Source organism: Dromiciops gliroides, chromosome 2 (assembly GCF_019393635.1).
Source record: "Dromiciops gliroides isolate mDroGli1 chromosome 2, mDroGli1.pri, whole genome shotgun sequence".
NCBI lineage: Eukaryota > Metazoa > Chordata > Mammalia > Microbiotheria > Microbiotheriidae > Dromiciops > Dromiciops gliroides.
The window spans coordinates 325,111,003-325,132,025 of NC_057862.1; the positions used below are offsets into that span (position 1 = coordinate 325,111,003).

The 21,023-nt window shown below is 39.8% G+C and overlaps 1 pseudogene; it reads left to right on the forward strand.

The window, feature by feature from the left end:
* The first annotated feature begins 7,078 nt into the window (after nucleotides 1–7,078).
* Nucleotides 7,079–11,558, forward strand: LOC122738814 (annotated as a pseudogene).
* Nucleotides 11,559–21,023: the final 9,465 nt, after the last annotated feature.

Sequence of the window (21,023 nt, forward strand, 5' to 3'; positions counted from 1 at the left end):
AGCCAGACAAACTTTAGAAAATTTTGAGGAGTGAGAAAACTTCATTTTGGGGATGAAGTAAGGCTTCATCAAGAAGACAATACCTCACCTTGGCCTTGAAGAAAGTAAAATACTTAAATGGGAGAGATCATAAAATACATTTATATCACAATTTAAGATTTTCAAAGCTTTCCTCACCACAATCTTCGATACCTTCTCCTAGACTATTATAATAGTTTCCTAATTAGTCTTCCTATCTCTAGTCTCTCACCTCTTCAGTCTATCTTTTATGTGGCTACTAGAACAATATTACTAATGTATAGGTATAACCCTGACACTTCCCTGCTCAAAAGTCTCCAATGGCTCTCCACTGATTTTGTGATTAAAAACCCAACTTTTTATCCATATATTCAAGGACATACAAATATATAGTACAGATGTTATTTCCCCTATTTTATAATTGAGGAAACTGAGTCTGGGAGGGGTTAAATGATGTACTCACAATAGCACATCTAGAAAATATCTGAGGAAGGGTTCAAACACAGGTCACCAAACCTAGCACTCATTCTACTATATTGTATTTTATCTAATGAGCTACTTATCATTTTTCTCTAATTTACCTTTCTCTGTCTTTATGTAGTCTTTTTTTTTTTTTTGGTGAAACAATTGGGATTAAGTGACTTGCCCAGGGTCACATAGCTAGGAAGTGTTAAGTGTTTGAGGCCAGATTTGAACTCGGGTCCTCCTGAATTCAGGGCCAGTGCTCTATCCACTGAACCACCTAGCTGCCCCTTTATGTAGTCTTGAAAGCCTTTTCCAATGCCTGGAAATACTTCCTCCTTACATAATTAAGGAAACAGTATGGTTAAGTGGGTGGTACAGTGGAATAGTGCACTGGGCCTGAAGTCATGAGGATCTGAGTTCAAATCTAACCTCAAGATACTATGTGACCCTGGACAAGTCATTTAATCCATATTTGCCTCAATTCTTTATCTGTAAAATGGGCACACAGTGGAAGAGAAGGAAATGGCAAATCATTCCAGCATCTTTGCCAAGAAAACTTCACAGACAAAAGTCCATGGGGTCACAAAGAATTGGACATGACTGAATGACTGAACAACAACAATAATATGCTTAAGTGGATAGAAAGTTAAACTTGGAGTTAGGAATCTTGGGTTCAAATTATGCTTCAGATCCTAGCTGTTTGACCATAGGCAGGTCACACCCTCTCAAATACTGAAGTAGTTTATCATCATTGAACAACCTTCCCTGCGCCCCCCTCACCCCCCCCCCCCCCCCGTTTACCTCTTTATATTTCTCTAGGGTCTTGTATTTGGTGATCAACTTTTCTGTTTAGTTCTGGTCTTTTTCTCAGGAAGTCTTGGAAGTCCCCTATTTCATTGAATGTTCATCTTTTCCTCTGAAAGAGAATGATCAGTTTTTCTGGGTAGTTGATCATGGGTTATAATCCAAACTCCTTTGCCTTCTTGCATATCATATTTCAAGCCCTGCGATACTTTAATGTTGAAGCTGCCAGGTCCTGTGCGATCCTGACTGTGGCTCCATGGTATTTAAATGGTTTCTTTCTGGCTGCTTGGAGTATTTTCTCCTTCACCTGATAATTCTGGAGTTTGGCTACAATATTTCTTGAAGTTTTCCTTTTGGGGTCTCTTTCAGGAGGTGATCTGTGGATTCTTTCAGTGATGATTTTATCCTCTGATTCTACAATTTAAGGGCAGTACTCCTTGATAATTTCCTAGAATATGGTGTCTAGACTCTTTTCTTGATCATGGCTTTCAGGTAGTCCAATAATTCTCAGATTATCTCTCCTGGGTCTCTTTTCTAGGTCAGTTGTTTTTCCAATGAGGTATTTCACATTTTATTATATTTTTTCAGTCTGTTGATTCTGCTTGACAGATTCTTGGAGTCTCATGGAGTTATTAGCTTCCATCTGCCCAGTTTTAATTTTTAAGGCCTTATTTTTTTCAGTAAGCTTTTGTACCTCTTTTTCCATTTGTCCAATTTTTTCTCCCTTTTGACCAATTTTTTCTCCCATTTGGCCAATTGTATTTTTTAAGGAATTGTTTTCCTCAGTCAATTTTTGTGTTTCTTTTTGCAGTGTAACTCTCATTTCTCTCATTTCTTTTCTCACTTTTTCTTCTACCTCTCTCATTTGTTTTTTTTTTTTTACGGGGCAATGGGGTTAAGTGACTTGCCCAGGGTCACACAGCTAGTAAGTGTCAAGTGTCTGAGGCCAGATTTGAACTCAGGAACTCCTGAATCCAGGGCCGGTGTTTTATCCACTGCGCCACCTAGCTGCCCCTCATTTGGTTTTTAAAAGACTTTTTGAGCTCTTCAAAGAAGGTTTTTTGGTCTTGAGAAGATCATCTTCCTACTTGAGTCTTCACTTGTAGGCATTTTGACAAACTCATCTGAGTTTGAGTTTTGGTCTTCCCTTTTATCATAGAAGCTGTCAATAGTAAGGGTTCTTTTTTTTGTTTCTTGCTCATGTTGTAGCCTGTTTTTAAACTTTTAAAGTTGAAGTCTGTTCCTGGGACACAGGGTTCACTGTTGCAAGCTTCCCACTGCTCTCAGCTGCCCCACTCCAAGCTGCCCCACTCTCAGCTGTGTCAAGTTGCAGCAGTGTCAAGCCAACCCATACTGAGCTGAGCTGTGTTGAGCTGAGTTGCCAGATGAGCTGAGCAGGGCCAAGCCTCCCTCCCCTTTCACCCATTCCTGAAGTCTTCTTAATTATCTCAAGTAGGAGGATTGTGTCTCTCTTTTTGTAGGTTCTGTAGTTCCAGAATCTATTTAGAGACATTATTTTTTTTTTGGCGGGGCAGTGGGGGTTAAGTGACTTGCTCAAGGTCACACGGATAGTAAGTGTCAAGTGTCTGAGGCTGGATTTGAAATCAGGTCCTCCTGAATCCAGGGCCAGTGCTTTATCCACTGTGCCACATAGCTGCCCAAGACTTAATTTAGTGTTGTTTTTGAGGGAAACATGGGAAAGCTCAGGCAGCTCCCTGGCTTCTCTCCACTATCTTGGCTCCACCCCCAGAACTCTGAAAATTAGTAATACTAACGCTTGAGTCATATACCCTCTGGAGCTGCTTCCCTAACTCTGGCACTGGCAGATTAGATTCCCAGAGGGACAATAATACTTCTCTTAGGCAGAGGTAACCTTGAGAAGTTATGGTCCTGAATATTGTTGCTCCTGAGTCTCTGTCTGGTGTGCGTCCCAATATAAATCAACTAATTGACATCAATTAGCTTCTAGAAAAAGGGTATTTACTGAAAAGGTACAATAAGAACAGTAGTTACAAGGCATTTTCCCTAACCCAAGGGTACACTCTCCCATTGTATACACAATGGGAATAATGAACTCAAACTTAAGGTATGATGGGAGTGAGATACATACACAGGTAGAAAAAAATGAGGGGCCAATGAGTACCTTCTAATTCCTGGGCACAGGCATTTTTTCTCCCTTCATGAAGTCCTCTTGAATTTCACTTTAAATGTAGCTTTCTTGTAGGCTTCATAGCTCTATGCCTTTATGAAATTAATAGCTGGTATTTTTCTCCCTCTTGAGAGTCATTATCCATGAAACTACTGCCATACTTGGGGACTGTCTTTCATTTATAGGTGCTTCTTCTGTTGTCAGCCATTACTGCTTTGTTGGACTCTGCTACCAGTTCTGGTTGCCAGATAAGACTCCTCTGATGGATCCTCCAAACCTACCATTTGTTTAGGCATTTCCATCTCAGGATACTCATTCACATAAGGCCAGGAAAGAATAAACCAGCCTCTTAGTCATCCATGATTAAAACTGGTTTCCCAAAGTTCCATGTTTTGGTCAGAGTCAGGTAATAAATGATCATTCATGTTCTGTATAAACCATTACAAACCAAGTACAAATATGAATATGTTCTAACGATCAGGCCCTCGCTGACCAATCTTTCCATTATGTACTTACTATTAGAACTTCCAATTAACTCTGTATGTGTGTGTGGGTGTGTGTGTGTGGGTGTGCACACGTGCACATATGGTGAGTTGAAAAGTTTAAGTACTTATTATGTGCCAAGAACTGCTGGGATAAATGAAAGATGAAAACATTTTTTTCCCTAAAGAAGCTTATACTCTAATGGAAGAGACAACATGTAAACAACTATCTCCATATAATATATATGTATATATAGATGCATATAGATGCATATACATATATGTGTGTATACATGCATGTAGTAACCTGGAGGTACTTTCAGAAGGAAAACACTAACATTAAAAGGGGACCAGAGGGGCAGCTAGGTGGCATAGTGACTAGAGTACTGGCCCTGGAGTCAGGAGGACCTGAGTTCAAATCTGGCCTGAGACACTTGACACTTACTAGCTGTGTGACCCTGGGAAAGTCACTTAACTCCAATTGTCTCACCCCACCCCCAAAAAAGAAGGGGGACCAGGATGGTCTTCTTATAGAAGGTAGCATTTTAGCTCATTTTACTTGATGAGAAAACTGAGGACAAGAATATTTTAGGTACTTGCCTGAGATCAGTGTCATAAGTAACACAGCTGGGATTTGAACCCAGATCAAGTGAGTCCTGATGCAGAGTACTTCCACAATGTCTCTCTTAGAGCCCCTCATTAGGCATCCACTGAACCCAATTCCAGAGACAGCTGGGGTAAAATGGAAAGAGCCTTGGATGCGGGATTAGGAGATGTGGGTTCCAGTCATACCTCTTCCATATACTGGACACAGAGACTAGGATAAACCATATCACCTCTCTAAAACTGTTTCTTTGAATATAAAGTGACAATAATACTGCCTAACTATATCCCTCATGGGACTGTTGTGAGTTTCAAGTGAGATAATTGAGATAAAGTGCTTTGTGAATCATAACACTCTATATAAATGTTAGTTTGTTTTTCTAATCCCCAGCTCTGCCACCTGCTCACTGTTTGATCTTGAAAAATGTGCTTCACCTTTTGGAGTTTCCATTTCCTCACTTGTAACATGAAGAGCTTGGTTTGAATTAGCTCTAAAGCCCCTTCCTCCTCAAAAACAAATTCTTTAACTGTAATACATTGAACTTTAACAGTGAAAACTCTCTTTTCCTTTCTCTTTCTCCCTCTCTTCCTCTCTGTCTTTCTGTCTCTCCCCCCATCCCTCTCCTCCTCTGTCTCTTCCCCCATCTCTCTCCATCTTCTTCCCTCTCTCTCTCTCCTTTCTTTCCTCTTTCTCTCCCAGTGAAGGGCCTCTGCAAAGCTCAGCCCTCGGGTATCCTCCTGAACTTCAATAGAAATGGTAAATGCCCTTGGCAGAGTACATGTATTGGCATAAACGGGGTCTATGACTTTGTATCTTTTTGTTTTGCTATGTGGTATTACCATCAAGCAATGCAGTTCATTGGGAGTAATATCCCAAATCTCCACCTTCATCTTCCCCTTTGCAATTTAGGCTAATTTTTCCTTAGAAAATATTGAAATAAGGGGGCAGCTAGGTGGTGGAGTAGATAAAGCACTGGCCCTGGATTCAGGAGGACTTGAGTTCAAATCTAGTCTCAGACACTTGACACTTACTAGCTGTGTGACCCTGGGCAAGTCACTTAACCCTCATTGCCCTTCCCCCCCCCCCGAAGTTATGGAAAATATTGAAATAATCCTCAAGACTTAGTTGGACTAGAGAGGCTCAAGCTACTGATATCACTGCCTGGACATTTGAGTACAAAATAAGTAGTTCTAGGTACTTTCTGCCACTTGGTCGGTAGATAAATCATGTTGGGTAACTCAGGCAGGGGAGTTTTGTTCAGTTGAATCAACTTGGAATGTTCTCAATGCATATCTTTCTTGAATATTCTTCTTATGCCATAGCAAAGTAAGTCTCCTTTTGATAATTATTTGATCACATATGAGTTTATTGTTTCACTCCAATATCACATACAAGCTTCCAGGGGAGTGTCCTGAGTCAGGATCAGCACAGAATATCGAAGTAGTATGCTGCAGACCATTCAATAAAGAGGAGTAAATAGAAAATGGGTTTGGAAAGCAAATTACAAATCTGGTATGGAGACAGACTATAGTAGTGATATTGCATTTATCTGTTGACATGCTGCAGCTTCCTTTCTGATAAAAAGCAGACCATTTGGCTAACCTTGATTTCCTTAGAGATAATTTCACTTCAAAAGGTGGGGGGAAGTTTATGAGGGGATGTATTCATTTGGATCTGACTAACAGGGAGGGACTGGTTGGCTGAAGTACAAACAATGAGAATTTTGGGAAGAAGTGATTGCTCCATTTTAGAGTTCAAGCCAGAATACTATAGGGAATCTGTGACTCCTCTTACTTGCATCCTAGATTTTTAAGAGTGTACTTCAATCAATTCAGAGAAAAAAAAATAGATAGAATTCCTGGCCTAAGATTCTAAAGGGCAGTCAGCCAGAGGGGAATGGAAAGTTCTGAGGAATGAAATTCGGACCCCGCTTATAGGAATAATTTTGATGAGGAAGAAAGAGGGGGAGCTGTCCAAGGACTCTTATGGGGACACCCAAGAAATACATCACCCAGTGTAGATTTTTTTAAATGCATGTGCAGAAACTGGAAGCAAGGGCAGGTAAAGAAGATGAATGCAAAATGGTGACATCATCACTTAAGAAAAGTATTTGGAGTGCTAAAGCTTTGAAGGAGTGGAGGATGACAATGAAAAAGAGCCTTTTCCTCTAATTATGCTGGAGGCTGGAGGGAAATGGCCAATGGAGATTCTAACCCAAAGGGTTAGAACTACTACTCCAAATGGATGGGATGAAGACATGGTGGTGAAAAAGCAGAATGAGAACTTCTCTTTTGCCTTCTCTATTGACAAGAAAGATCTTCAGAGTGACAAATATGGAATCCAAATGGTTTGCAGGGAGTTAGGAGAGCACCTTGCTTGTCCTTAACAAATTCAGGTCTCCAGGCCTGCCTGAGCTCCACCTGAAAGAATTAGCTAAATCCATGTTAACTAAACTGATGTAGGTGATATTTGAAAAATAATGGAGGCATTGCCACCTGCTACAATGTTCTATTGACTTTCTGTGCTATCCTGAGCCAGGGGTGGTGGCAGAAGATCATGGAGATTGCCATGGATTGGCACGATGGGAACAGCAAAGAGGACCCCAACCTCCCAGACCTTCCAGTCATCAGCCAGCATTTTTATGGCCTCACAGACTTGAGGATTTCACATTTAGGGGCATCAAACTTCCAGTTGTCTTCTCAATTGCTTGCCCTCCTTGCAATTTGCCTTCCCATACTCCCTCCTAGATGCCCTGTTCATTCTACATCAATCACCTGTGCAGGAGATTCAGGAGCCTGCTGGCTTGAGCTACCACATGCGATATCCCCCATTTCCTCCCTGGACACCTGTGATTCTGGGTCACGGAGGTAGACTGACAGACATTCTGAGCTTCTCCTGCAGTCCAACAGCCATAGGCTAGATAAAGCACTGACAGAAATCCTGGACTTGCAAAAGATGACGCATCAAATGTAAGATGCTCAAAATGACCAAAAGCAACTCTTTGGCTTTCCCCTGTCAGAAGGATGGGATGCTAACAGCAGTGGTTAATCATTATGAAACAATTTTCTTTGTTTCTGGAAGATTCTCCTCCACTACTCATTCAAACATAAAATGACTGTAGCCATGGTCCAGTGAAGAATTTGTTCTCCTGAATGCTTAAATGCTTCTCTCTTGTGTGGTGTCTTTAATGTGACCAAATCTTTGCTAGAAAAGTTGAATAAAGTCAGTTTAAATCTTCCAAGTGGAAATTAAAAAAAACCTGTTAAAGTGACATTATTGACTTCCTTGGTAGAAAAGGAAGCTTTGTGTCTGGCCAGAGATTTTGGTTATGTCTGTGAAAGTAAGTTTTCTTCTGAAGCAGTAACTGACTATTTAACCAGACCACAATGAGGAAGGATTGAAATCAGTACCAGAAAGAACATGCTTCTTGCTACTAAACAAATCTGTAAGGAATTCACAGATCTTCTCATTTGATATCAGGCTCCCCTTAGAGATGCCAGACCCAACTCAGTTCTGGATACTGCCATCCAAGGCCACTTGACTCATTTCAGTCTAATAATGCATAGTTGTGGGAGGGAGGCCATATGTGCAGTCATGACATCTGTCCAAAACTACCTAAATGAGGCATTAAAAATAATAGACACAATCTACATGAACACAGGCTACTAAAGCTCTGATGAGGCTAACAAAACTGTTGAGAAAATGGATAAGCACCAGAAAAAGAAAAGGTGAGGGCAGGGAGAGTGAAGCTTGGGGAAAGTTCAAAAGGATCCAAACTGGGGGCAGATAGGTGGAGCAGTAGATAAAGCACCAGCCCTAGATTTAAGAGGACCTGAGTTCAAATACAGCCTCAGACACTTCACACTTACTAGCTGTGTGACCCCGGACAAGTCACTTAATCCTCATTGCCTTGTTAAAACAAAACCCCAAAAAACTAAACTATCCTTCTTAATATGGCCTGTAGGTTCATCTTATTGCCTAAGGGATAATGTAGAAAAGTTTGTTACTTTATTAAACGCCAACTTATTCAGTTTCTTCAGAATTTACACACCTAGTCTGGAGTCTTGAGTTTCTCTAAAGCTGTAATAACTCCAGATAAGACATCAGAAGCTTGGCCCCTTCTTGGATACTTCCTCCTTAAATCTTCTATCTCCTCTCCCCTTGTTCTAAAATGGTTCTAAAAACATTTTCTGAACCTCCAGAACTCCCAGAGCTAATAATAGCCAAGGGTATAGAGTATTTTAGATACTATTAATAAAAAATTATTCCTTTTAAAATCAAATTTTCATGAGTTTTCTGTGCCCCAAACAACCATTTTGCAATGTTATACTATGGTGTTGAGATCATTCTATATTCAATGTTTATTTAAAAGTTAGTCCAGTTTCCTAGGCTATGATTTAAAAAAATTTTTAAAATAATAAACATTTTAATTTAAAGTTTTGAGGTCCAAATTCTATCCCTTCTTCCTTCCCTCCCTTCCCTCCTCCCCAAGGCAGTAAGCAATTAGATATAGATTATACATGTGCTACTATGTAAAACATTACCATATTAGTCATTTTGTAAACTTGAATAAAAGAAAAAAATGAAAGAAAGTGAAAATAGTATGCTTCAGTCTGTGTTCCATCAATATCAGTTCTTTCTTCGGAGGTGGATAGTATGCTTCATCAATAGTCTTTTTGGATTGTCTTAGATCATTGTATTGCTGAGAATAGTTGTAATTCACAGTTCTTCTTCAAACAATATTGTTGTCACTGTGTACAATGTTCTCTTGGTTCTGCTCACTTCACTATACATCTGTTCATACAAGTCTTTCCACTAGGCCACAATATAAAAAAAAGAATGGGATGAGTTAAATGTCTTTAGTCTTATGCATAACAAGTACATGTATTATATATAATACTTAAAATGTTTTGATTTTTGAAGAAGAAATTCCAATTATCAATTCTAGCCACTGAAGTTGTTTAGTCAAAACTTTCTGTTCACAAGGCAATAATTGCAACATCTCCCTGGTGACTTGTTCCTTGAAAAAATGAGTGAGGCTTCAGTGTGTGCAAGTGACAGAGATTTAGAATAACCACTTATTGTTTCCAAAATAATTCTGTTGTATATTTGATAACTCTATAATAATAAAAGTATTCTCAATAGAAATGAAAAGAAAAAACCATTGAATAAGGGGAGAGAAGAGAATTAAGAGTCTTGAATTTTAGAAGAGGGAGGAGGAAAAAGATCTTGTTTCCACGAAAAAAATTAGAATCTATTGTTAATGAAATAGTTTGGTGAACATTTGCCTTTGACAAATTCAGGTTACCAGGCCTGGATGAGCTTTATCTAAAAGAACTGACTAAATCTATGTTAACTAAATTGATGCAGGTGATTTTTGAAAAATCATGGAGAAAGGGGGAGGTGCCTTAGGACAGAAGAGAGTTAAAAGAAGAGAGTCCTAAGTTTTAGAAGAGGGAGGAGGAAAAGGATAATGTGTCCGAGAGAAATCTAGAATGTATTCTTAATAGGATGGTTGGTGAACATATACAAAGGAAGTTTGTATGTAGTTCCTAGGAGTCAACATAGTTTTATCAAGAACAGGTCTTTGAGGCTCAACTCATTTAGGGGTAAAGGGTTGAGGAGAGGCAGTTTTCAGTTCACTATGAAGAGAATTCCTCAACAATTAGGAGTGTCCTAAAATGGAATGGGCTGTCAGAAGAAGTAATGAGTCAAAGAGAGTCTAGATGACCATTTTGGGAGGATGTTGTAAAAAAGCATCCTGTTCAGGTAGGAACTGGATCTAGTTACCTCTGAAGTCCTTTCTAGCTTTGAGGAGCTGTCCTGTTAGCCATGTGATGCTAATTATATCTTGTCCTTCCAACTAAGAGTCAGATGTGGACAGCTACTTGTAGTTCCTAAAGTTCCCCACATGGAAAACATGGATATCTGAGTGTCAGTTGAAACATGTTGGGCTAATTCATTATGCAAGCTAGCTTTCTGGCTACAAATTCAATGGAGAAATCAAAATGGTTGTATACAGTAGCAATCCAAATGCTGCAAGCAGGGAGCCTGCTTGTCCCATTAGAAGACAGCCCACAGCCAACATGTTGGGCCAAGGAGTATTACAAAGTCCCTGTTAGAAGGAAAAAAAAGGAGGGGGTATATCTTTTCTTTGTGTTCTCTTATGGCTTCAAAGAGTTATCTTCCATAGCTCTGTGATAAAATTCCTCTTCTTTGGCCCTCAAGTTAATGGTTTCCTCCACTTATAAGGTATGCAGGACTTCCATTTATACAGTACTTCACAGTTGTCAACAACAACAACAACAACAACAACAACAACAAAACTTATCCTTACATCAGGACAAGTTATACATGGAATCCCCCTTTTGCAGATGAGAAAACTATTGCCCAGGGATGTAAAGTGAGTTTCCCAAGATCACAGAGGAAAGTAGGATCATCTGGATCACATAGTCATAGGGTCACAGAATCATAGATTTAGAGTTAGAAAAGACCTCAGAGGTCATCTAGCTCAATTCCCTTAAGGTGCAGATGAGGAAACTGAGGCATAGGATAGTAATAGAACCAGACTATATCTGGGCTTTCACAGCAACACCCTCTCCCTGTTTCCCTTTTCATTGATAAGGATGTTGAAAACCTCATGTTTACATTTGAAAAAGACTATTTCAGCCAGCCACTTTGGGATATCTTGCAGAGCCCCATCACAGGAAATGGCCAGTCCTCACATCCACAGCCATTACATCACTTGGAGCCAAACTGGGCTTTTCAACAGGTGGCTGAGAGAGGAGCCTGGTATCTAGAAGATTTAGTGGAATCTTATTTATGCTTTAAGGGTCTTCAAGTTCACCTTTGTGGGTATTTCATGCAGCTCACAATCCATCTGTGCTATAGGCTGCAGAGTAACAGAAGCCTAGTGTCTAGAATGGGAGAGGAGGTGGCCCCAGTGAGTCTGGAGAAGGCATTTCTACCCTTTCAGCAAGGTTTGGATATTATACCCCTTGGGCGTTACTGTACACTGAAGGCTTTTCGTCTATAATGAAATGCACACAACTGTATTTAACAACAATAGCTACAACAATAAATCCAATGAACAGGATTCTCTGGTGTCAAGAAAATGAGCATTCCTAAGACTACTCCAAATATTCTGAAGGATCTGTAATTTCATCAGTATGCACAATGACAACAGCTAGCATTTATATGGCACTTTTAGAATGTTAAAAGCACCTTATTTAATGCTATCTTGTGTTCTCCTCATGTGACACAAGTGCTATTGTCCCCATCTTCCAGATGAGGACACTGAGAATGAGAGGTTAAGTGATTTGCCCAGGGTCGTCACACAGCTAGTAAATATCAGAGAAAGGAATCAAACTTCGGATTTCCCCACTCTAAGCCCAGAGCTGTATCTGCCACAACACTTAGCTGCCTTGCCTTCTCCACAATAGAGAGCAACCCATCTATGTCTACCCATCCTGTTAGACTATCATCCATATCCTAAGTGGCACAGTGGAGAGAGTAATTAGCCAAGAGTTAGAAAGACCTGAATTCAAATTCAGCCTCAGAAACGTGCTAGCTGTGTGACCTTGGGCAAGTCACTTAACCTCTCTCAGACTCAGTTTTCTCATCTTTAAAATGGGGATAATAATAGCACCTACCTCCCTGGGGTATGATGAAGATCAAATGAGATAAAAATTGTAAAGCACTTAGTGTAATACCTGGCACATAGTAAGCACTATACAAATGTTATCTATTATTATATGCTACTATAAACCTGCCACAGGATCATATTAAGAACTATACCTCATTGTGCCCCATCTTCCTCCCTAGATGCTATACTCTAAGGTGGCCCTCTACTTTGCCTACCCCTAGTCACCATTCTGTTCTTTGCTAAACACACCTGGAATATTCAGTTCACTTTTGGCTACCATAGATTGAGTATAGCATGGCAAGCTGGCGTTTATACAGGGGTATGCTGGTAAAATGTTTAATAACCCACTTTCCAAAAAAGCAAGTATGCTCAACACACTTTTAGGTTTAATTTGCATTATTAACATTTCCCCTAAGTTTAGAGAATCAACAAAACAATAAATCAAGCCCTGATTTGTAGTATTTGCTGATTTCTGAGGTATAAATACTACCACTGAAATTTTTAACAGTTGGCTCTCCAGGGCCCCTTTTGATCAGGCTTCAGGACATCCCTGAGCATACTCAAAGTAAAGCAACTTAGATGGTTCCTAGATTGTGAAAAGACTTTTATATAATGAATGGTTCATAGAACTGGGGACACTTAGCTTGGAGAAAGAGACTTTGGGTGGTGGAATTGGAGGGGAAATGATGACTATATTTATATATATGAAGTATTATCATGCAAAAACGAGGGTCAATTTATATGGACCCAGAGGCTGAGTGGGTGGTGCAGAGTAGTTCTGAGTGATGTTAAGTGTCCTGAACTTGGAATCAAAGGAACTGGGTTCAAATAGCATTTATCTCTGTGATCTCAAGCACCTTTTTTCAGCCTTTCTTTTCTGTAAAATGCAGGGGTTGGACAAGATGCCCTCAAAGGCTCCTTCAAGTTCTAAATCTGTGAACTTGTGTAAAGTTACAGAGAGGAAGATTGTGGCTTACTGTAATCAGGAACTGCTTAATGATTAGAGCTGTCCAGCTATGAAACAGGAAGGCAATGAGATCTCTGTCACTGCAGGTTTTCAAGCAGGACCTCTCTTACCACATATGAAAGAGAGACAGGGAAAGAGAGGAGACAGAGAGACAGACAGAGAGAGAGAGAGAGAGAGAGAGAGAGAGAGAGAGAGAGAGACAGAGACAGAGACAGAGACAGAGACAGAGACAGAGACAGAGAGAGACAGAGAGAGACAGAGACAGAGACAGAGAGACAGACAGACAGACAGAGACAGACAGAGAGACAGAGAGACCAAGACAGACAGGCAGAGAGACAGAGAGAGATGCAGAGACAGAAACAGAGGGATAGATAGAAAGATGCAAACAGACACACACAAAAAGACAGAGAAATGTTCATACAGACACGGAGACAGAGACAAAGAGAGACACAGTGAGATAGAGACAGACAGAGAGAAATAGGAAGGACAGAGACATAGAGAAACACAGAGAGAGACAGAGACAGAGAAAAAGAGAGAGACAGAGAGAGAAAGTAGGGGTGGGGAAAGTGGGAGAAACAGGCAGACAGAGACAGAGAGACAGAGTTCAAGCTTTGAATGAGAGTAGGACTGAGTGAGTTCAGAGGTTCCTTCTGATTCTTTGATAGCTCATATCCATCTAGTCAGTTGTAATGAATCCCATCATGCTTTTCAGCTGTTTATAGCCCTCACTGTTTCAATGACTGTGCCTTCCCTTTTGTGATAAGGGGTGGGTAAAAGGCCCCTGGCAGTAGGATTCCTGTAAAGACTTAACATTTTTATTACAGCATAAAAAAAGTCATCATGTTTTATCAAAATCATCTTACCTCTGCTACAGAAAGTGAGTGTTGGGGGAGGGAAATAAAATCTCCAGGACTTTGTTCTATTTTGCCTCCCAGGATTGGAAAGCCCTTGGATAATCTGTGAGAGATATTTCAAAAAGAGTTGCACTGTATTTAATGTATAATATAACCAAAGTCTTAAAATATGTAAGCTATCCAGTGCTCAATAGAATTTACTTCTCAAAAGCAACTGCAAAGACAACAGCAGACAATAGCTGTCCCGCCCACAGCTGAAAAACCTTCCCCCACATCCTATAACTACAAATCAATAAACAGATACTTCTCAAGAAGTTAAATTCTTCCTTTATGGAGGATTGAAATGGGGTACTTGTAAATGAGATGGTTAGCTATCAAATGTTTGTTCTGATTAAAAAAAAATGATGTGGGTTTTGGATTAAGTGGATAGAGCAGAAAACAGCACAGATTTAGAGTTGTAAAGAACTTTAGAGGGTGGCTATTCCAACCTCTTCATTGTACAGATGAAGAAACAGGCCCAGGGAAGTTAAATGACTTGCCCAAGATCACAAGGAGAGTGGCAGAGCTGGGCTTTGATCCTGTGTCTCCAAACAGATTGTTGTTTCCATTGTGTTAAATTGTTTTTGAAGATCATTGCTTCTTTCTCTGCATCCACTTCACCTTTGAGATCTTTTCTCTAATTCAATTCAACACCTGTATATGCCAGGCACTGGTGAAAAAAAAGATGGGTATGACATAAACCTTGCTCTCAAGGGGATCACAATCTAATGGGGGAGTTGACATAAGGAAGGATAGAAGGAAGAAAGGATGGAAGAAAGGAAAGAAAGAAGGAAGGAAACAAATGGACATTTAGCAAGTACCTGCCATGTACCAGGCATTTTGCTAAGCACTTTTTATAAATATTATTGATCCCCACAACTACCCTGGAAGGTAGGTACCATTATTAACCCCATTTTACAGTGGAGGAAACTGAGTCAGACAGAACCTAAGTGACTTACCTAGAATCACACAGCTAAGAAGTATCTGAGGCAGGATTTGAACTCAATTTTTCCTGACTTTAGGCCCAGGGCTCTATCTACTGCATCACCTAACTGCTAAAAATAATTCCATATAATCTACATTCCGGGCAAAATGGCCTAGGTTGGATCAGCTGTCATTAGGTCCTTCCAACTCTAAATTCTGGGATTCCATGATTCTGACTTCTCTCCATCCCTCTTTCTCATTCCACCACCTCCTGTCTTTATTCCTTTGTTCATGCTCTCCCCCATATCCCCTCTGTGTCTGTTGGAGTCATTTCATCCCTTTACGGATTGTTTCAGGTGCCACCTTAACAATGAAGCCTTCCTTGACTGTCTCTTCCACCCCCAATCTCTCCATCATCAAATTCCTCCACCATCAAATTCCAGGCTTTTTGCCTGGGCTTCACCTTTGCACTTTTCACATTCTCCTTAGGTATCATAGCTATTTATATTCATCTTTCCCTCCACTCTCATTAGATAGGAGTCAGATCTGGGAAGGTTTTGAATGCCGGGATTAGACATTTATACATCATTTGGTAGGCAGTAAGGAGGCATTAAAGGTATTTTAATAGATAAGTGATGCAGCCCAGAGCAACATATTAAAAAGATTCCTCTTAGAGGAATGGACTTCCTTTGCTATCCATTGGCACCCTATTTCACAGAATTTTGGAGTTGGAAGGGACCTTATTAGCCATTTAGTTCAACCAAGACCCATAAAGAATCTCCACTATAATACATCAACAAACTTCTTTTGTCTAGGTCAGGGTTTCTTATCCTTTTGTGTGTGTCATGTACCCCTGTGTCAGTCAGGTGAAACCAATGGGTCCTTCTCAGAATAATGTTTTTAAGCACACAAAACAAAATACATAGAATTTTAGAAGGAACCAATCAGAATGAAGTGTGGTTATCAACAAATTAAAAGCAAGTTCTTGGACACTAGGTAAATAACCCCTGATCTAGGCTGAGGGGCAACATGGAATCGTGAAAGAGGATTTGACTTGGAATCAAAAAGCATGAAGTTGTTTCTTTGTGTTATTCTTGTGTGACTGTGGGCAGGTCATTTCCTCTATGTCCTACTCTCTTCTATTAAATGGTAATAGTATTTGTACTCCTATCACAGGGAAGTTGTGGGGCAAGTGCTGTGTAAGCTATAATGTGCTATATAAATGTAAGCTTGGAGGGAGGTATACTTACAGATATCCCTTTGAGCTCTTATTATGGCCTTCATTACAGTGTGTCTAGAATTGTGTTTTGCGTAGTAGGCACTCAGTAGAAGTGATGGATGATGAAGGGGTGATAAAATATCAATCATCAACACCTTATTGGTATTAGTTCATATGATACGATATAGCAATTTTGGCAGGCGGAGTATAGGTCATTGAGAGAACAGATCATGGAAGAAGTAAAGTTTTATGGGAAAAGAAAGAGAAGATAGGTTTGAAAATAAGAAGAGAAACAGAACAAGACAGAGGCAATGGTAGATGTCTCCTTATGACAACAGTGGAACTATAATGAAAATAGCAAGTATGATGGCATAAAGAAAATAAGCCAATGACATATAACCATGATGATGTTGTTTATAAAGCATTTGTTATGTGCTAGGCACTGCATTAAGCCCTTTCTAATTATTATCTCATTAGATCCTTACAACAGCCCTGGGAGGTAGGTGCTGTTATTATCCTGATTTTACAGATGAGGAAACTGAGGCAAGCAGGTTAATTGGTTAGCTCAGGGTCACACAGCTAATAACTGTCTGAGGGCAGATTTCAACTCAGATCTTCCTGACTCTAGGCCTGGTGGTATATCTATTGTATTATTTAGCTGCCCCAAGGTCAGCTATCTTTAATTATACCCCTAGGAAAGTATTATAATCACCTTGTTAAAGGGAATGCTAGAATTCCACTGATGGAAATTGTCAACATCAGCCATAGTGCTCTGGAAAACCAACATAGGGGTGATTGTTGTGGACAAGTTCAGAAAAGTCAAGATTCCCCACCCCCAGGTGATATGTTCTCTATTTTTTCCCTTTAATTTATATGTTAATTTTCTTTGGCTCCCTGTACTTTCTTGCTGTGGGAATTAACAAAAGCCTATTAGTCCTATTTTTAGGTGTCTAGGAGAGTAGATATGTCTGAGGGATCCCAGTGGTTTTTGTGAGTCTTTGGATTGTGGAAGTGATATGCTAACTTACTTGTGGTCAGGTCATTGGACTTGCCTATGGTAAGTTTTGACTCTAAGCCCTTCTGGTTAGTGAGTTCCTGAAACAAATCTTGAGTTATTCCTTTCCCCAAAGGTAGAGACAGAAGCATGGGAAAGAGTCAGTAGGGTAGGTGACAGGGTAAAATGAGGAGCCTTTGGGAAGCCAATGAAGAGCATATGGCACCAGGTATGCAGTAGGTAGAATAGAAAGGTAATGTGGGGGAAAAACAAGGATAAAACAAAGATTGATTTAATAGATTTCATAATTTTGCCAGGGGTTAGTCCTTGAACCCAGTCGCTAATCCTTATGTCAGTCAATTTCTCCTTATCTATAATAATTACTATGTAAGATGGATTGTTGTTCAGAAAGTTGTTAAGAACTATAGACTGTGGGGCAGCTAGGTGGCTCAGTGGATAAAGCACCAGCCCTGGATTCAGGAGCATCTGAATTCAATCCGGCCTCAGACACTTGACACTTACTAGCTGTGTGACCCTGGGCAAGTCACTTAACCCTCATTGGCCTGCAAAAACAAAACCAAAAAACTACAGACTGTCATTCTTTCTATTTAATTGCAAAACTTCATTTCTGGTACAGCATCTCCCATCTACCAAATTTCTGCTAATATACCCGCTGTACAGTTAAGTGATTGACACCCAAAGAAGTCGAGTTGTTTGTCTGAGGTCATACTGTGAGCAAGCAGTTCTGCCAACACATAATCCCTAAATCTTCTTGGCTCTGAGCCCTAGGCTCTAACCACTAGATCAGGGAGTCACCTTTAAATTGGAGGTCAGCAGTAAACAGCTTCAGAGGAGCAAAAGAGGGGTGCTTTATGTGCAGTGGGGCCACCAGCCATTAACTGTTGTGATTGTGGACTGCTGAGCTATCATCATTTTCCATGGCATGGTTGGTTACTGCCCAGTAACCGACATTTGTAATATCCATTCCATGTTGGTGGCCAGAGTCATGGCTGCATTTAAGGAGAGTTTAGTTTTTACACACACACACACACACACACACACACACACACACACACACACACACACACACACACACACACATTTGAAATCTCATTGTCATATTGGAACATTAGGCAGTTTCAAGATGATAGCTCAGGAATAGAATAACAATGATGGAAATATACATATATATATACACACACACATACACATATACATGCATATATACACAGAGAGAGAGAGAGAGAGAGAGCTTTCCAATATACAAAGCACTTTACACTTATATACCTTATTTTATTGGATTCCTACAATGACCTAGTGAGTTTACTGAATACTTCATAATAGCCTGGTTTGTTGGTAGGGATTTTTATTACTCCCAATTTACATAGGAGAAAACAGACTCAGAAAACTGAAAGTATTTGCCCCAATGATTCTGGGTAAAACTACTAGGAAGGAAGGAAGGAAATAAGCACTTATTGAGTACCTACTATATGCCGGGCAATATGTTAAATGCTTTATGAATTTGATCTCACTAACTAGTAAGTTACTAATAGTAGCAAGTATTCATGCAGGGATTTGAACCCTGGAAAAACTTTGGTGGAAAAACTCTTAAAATGACTCAGCAGCATGCAGCACTGCTTGGCCATCTGTCAGGATTTCCAGAACAACACTCTGAAAAGGCCAAATGACCACAATAGGCCTAATTTGTCAACGGCCACAAAAATCCATCTGCTAAAGTGGCAACTAGAGAGCACCGGTTTATAGGCTGTGAAGTGTGTGGACCCTCTGTGTCTAGACAATGAATTAAGGGCAGCAACAGGTCCATGCATCACAAATGAAGTCTTGTCCCATTAAGCAGCAGGCTGAGTATCTAAGACAACAGCTCTTCAAATTTCCCTTCCTTCTATGTAAGGGGAACATAGGCCGGGTGATTTATTTATGTATTGTTGGTCTTTCCCCAGCTTGTTATACTGAGTCATTTCCTAACCATATGAAAGGATGCTCCTGTGGAGTTGATTCATTTATCAATTTATCAATTCAATAACATCCTTCTACCATATTGGTCTCCAAATACAGCACACCCTTGAATATAGGCCATGCCCCTAAAATGAAACATTTCTGAAAGGAAAAAAAAATACACATTTAGTTTGAAAAAAGTGACCTGATTATAGATTGTGCTTAGGCTATTTATAAAAGCCAGATTTGACAAAAAAAAAAAGCCAGATTTGGAAAAATTACAGTCTATATTCAAATCAATGTTTATTATCTGCTTTAATAATAGTAGTAATTAACATTTACATAGTACGTTAAGACTTGCAGAACATTTTATATATGTTATCGTGTTACATGTTGGTAGAAGATATAAAGACAATGGAAACAGGACCCCTCTCCTCAAGGAGCTTAAACATGAATGAAGAGGCTATAATATGTAGACAAATTTCTTATAGCAATCCCCTGCCTTGCACAGTGCCTTGCATATTTTGAGGTTTGCAAAATTAAATTGACACTACTATTATGCAGAATAAAGCATGATGAAATTATCAGACTTATTAAGAGATTTTCAAGTTATGAGGTAGGCAAAGGCGTTACTGTCTAGGCCAGTCAGAAAAGGCTTCATGGAACAAGGGTATTCTTGAAAGACTGGTAAGATTTCAATAGGCCCTAGTTTGCATATAGGTGGGTGGGTGCTTCAGGGAAATAGCTTGTACTGAGGCACAAAAGTGAGAAAATACTAGGCACTGGTATGTGATAATGATAAGCAGCCCACTTCAGCTGAAGTCCAGTATGTAGTGAGTGTGGCTATCTTCTTTGTTTCATAAGGAAGGTGGTGGTGGCAATGGTGGGTAAAACTGAGGCATGGAGAGAATATAATTTATTCAAGTTAAGTACCTGAGCTATGTTCATCATATTTTAAGAAGTTGAGTAGTACAATGGAAAAAGGGTTGGATTTGGTGTCAGAACACCATGGCTTTGTCATTAGCTGGCTATTTGGCCTTGGGTAAATCAATGAACCTCCCTGGGATTCAGTTCCCACAGATGTAAATGCTAGGTTTTGATTACTAGGGCATTAATAAATGCTAGGTGACCTTTAGGGGCTGACTCATTCCAACTCCAAAATGATGATGCTATGATTTATGCAAATGCAAGCTTGGTGCACAACAAGGAATTTTTCTATGTGGAGGAATTAGGTTTGAATTCTAGTGCTGCTATTTAATATCTATGTGACCTTGGGCAACTCTTCCCCCTTCTAGTCCTTGGAATAATTGAATTTCCCAAATGGAATAGACATAATGGCCATCTGGTGTCAAGCCATACTTGAAAAAGAATCACTTCCTTGACCAGCAGTCATTCAGTCCTTCCTAGAAGACATTCAATGAAGGGGAACCCACATCGGGATAGCTCTAATTGTTAGGAAAAGTTTTAATTCACCTAAATTGGATGCTTTATAACTTCTATCCATTTTGTTCCCAGTTCTTCCCTATGGGATCTAGCAAAACAAATAAAATTCTTTTTCCAACTGATAACCCTTCAAATAATTGAAGACAGCTAACATTTCTCCCCTGAGAATTCTCTTCTTCATGTTAAATAGCCCTAGTTCCTTCAACCAGTTTTTGTAAGGAACAAATTCAAAGCCTTTCCCTGTTCTAATTGCCCTCCTTAGGATGCTCTCTAACTTATCAATTGTACTTCCTAAAACATAGCATCCAGAAATGAACACAATACTCTAGATATAGTCTCATTTGTGTAAAGGGGGAACTATCACTTTTTTTTTTTTTAGTGAGGCAATTGAGGTTAAGTGACTTGCCCAGGGTCACACAGCTAGGAAGTGTTAAGTGTCTGAGGCCGGATTTTGAACTCA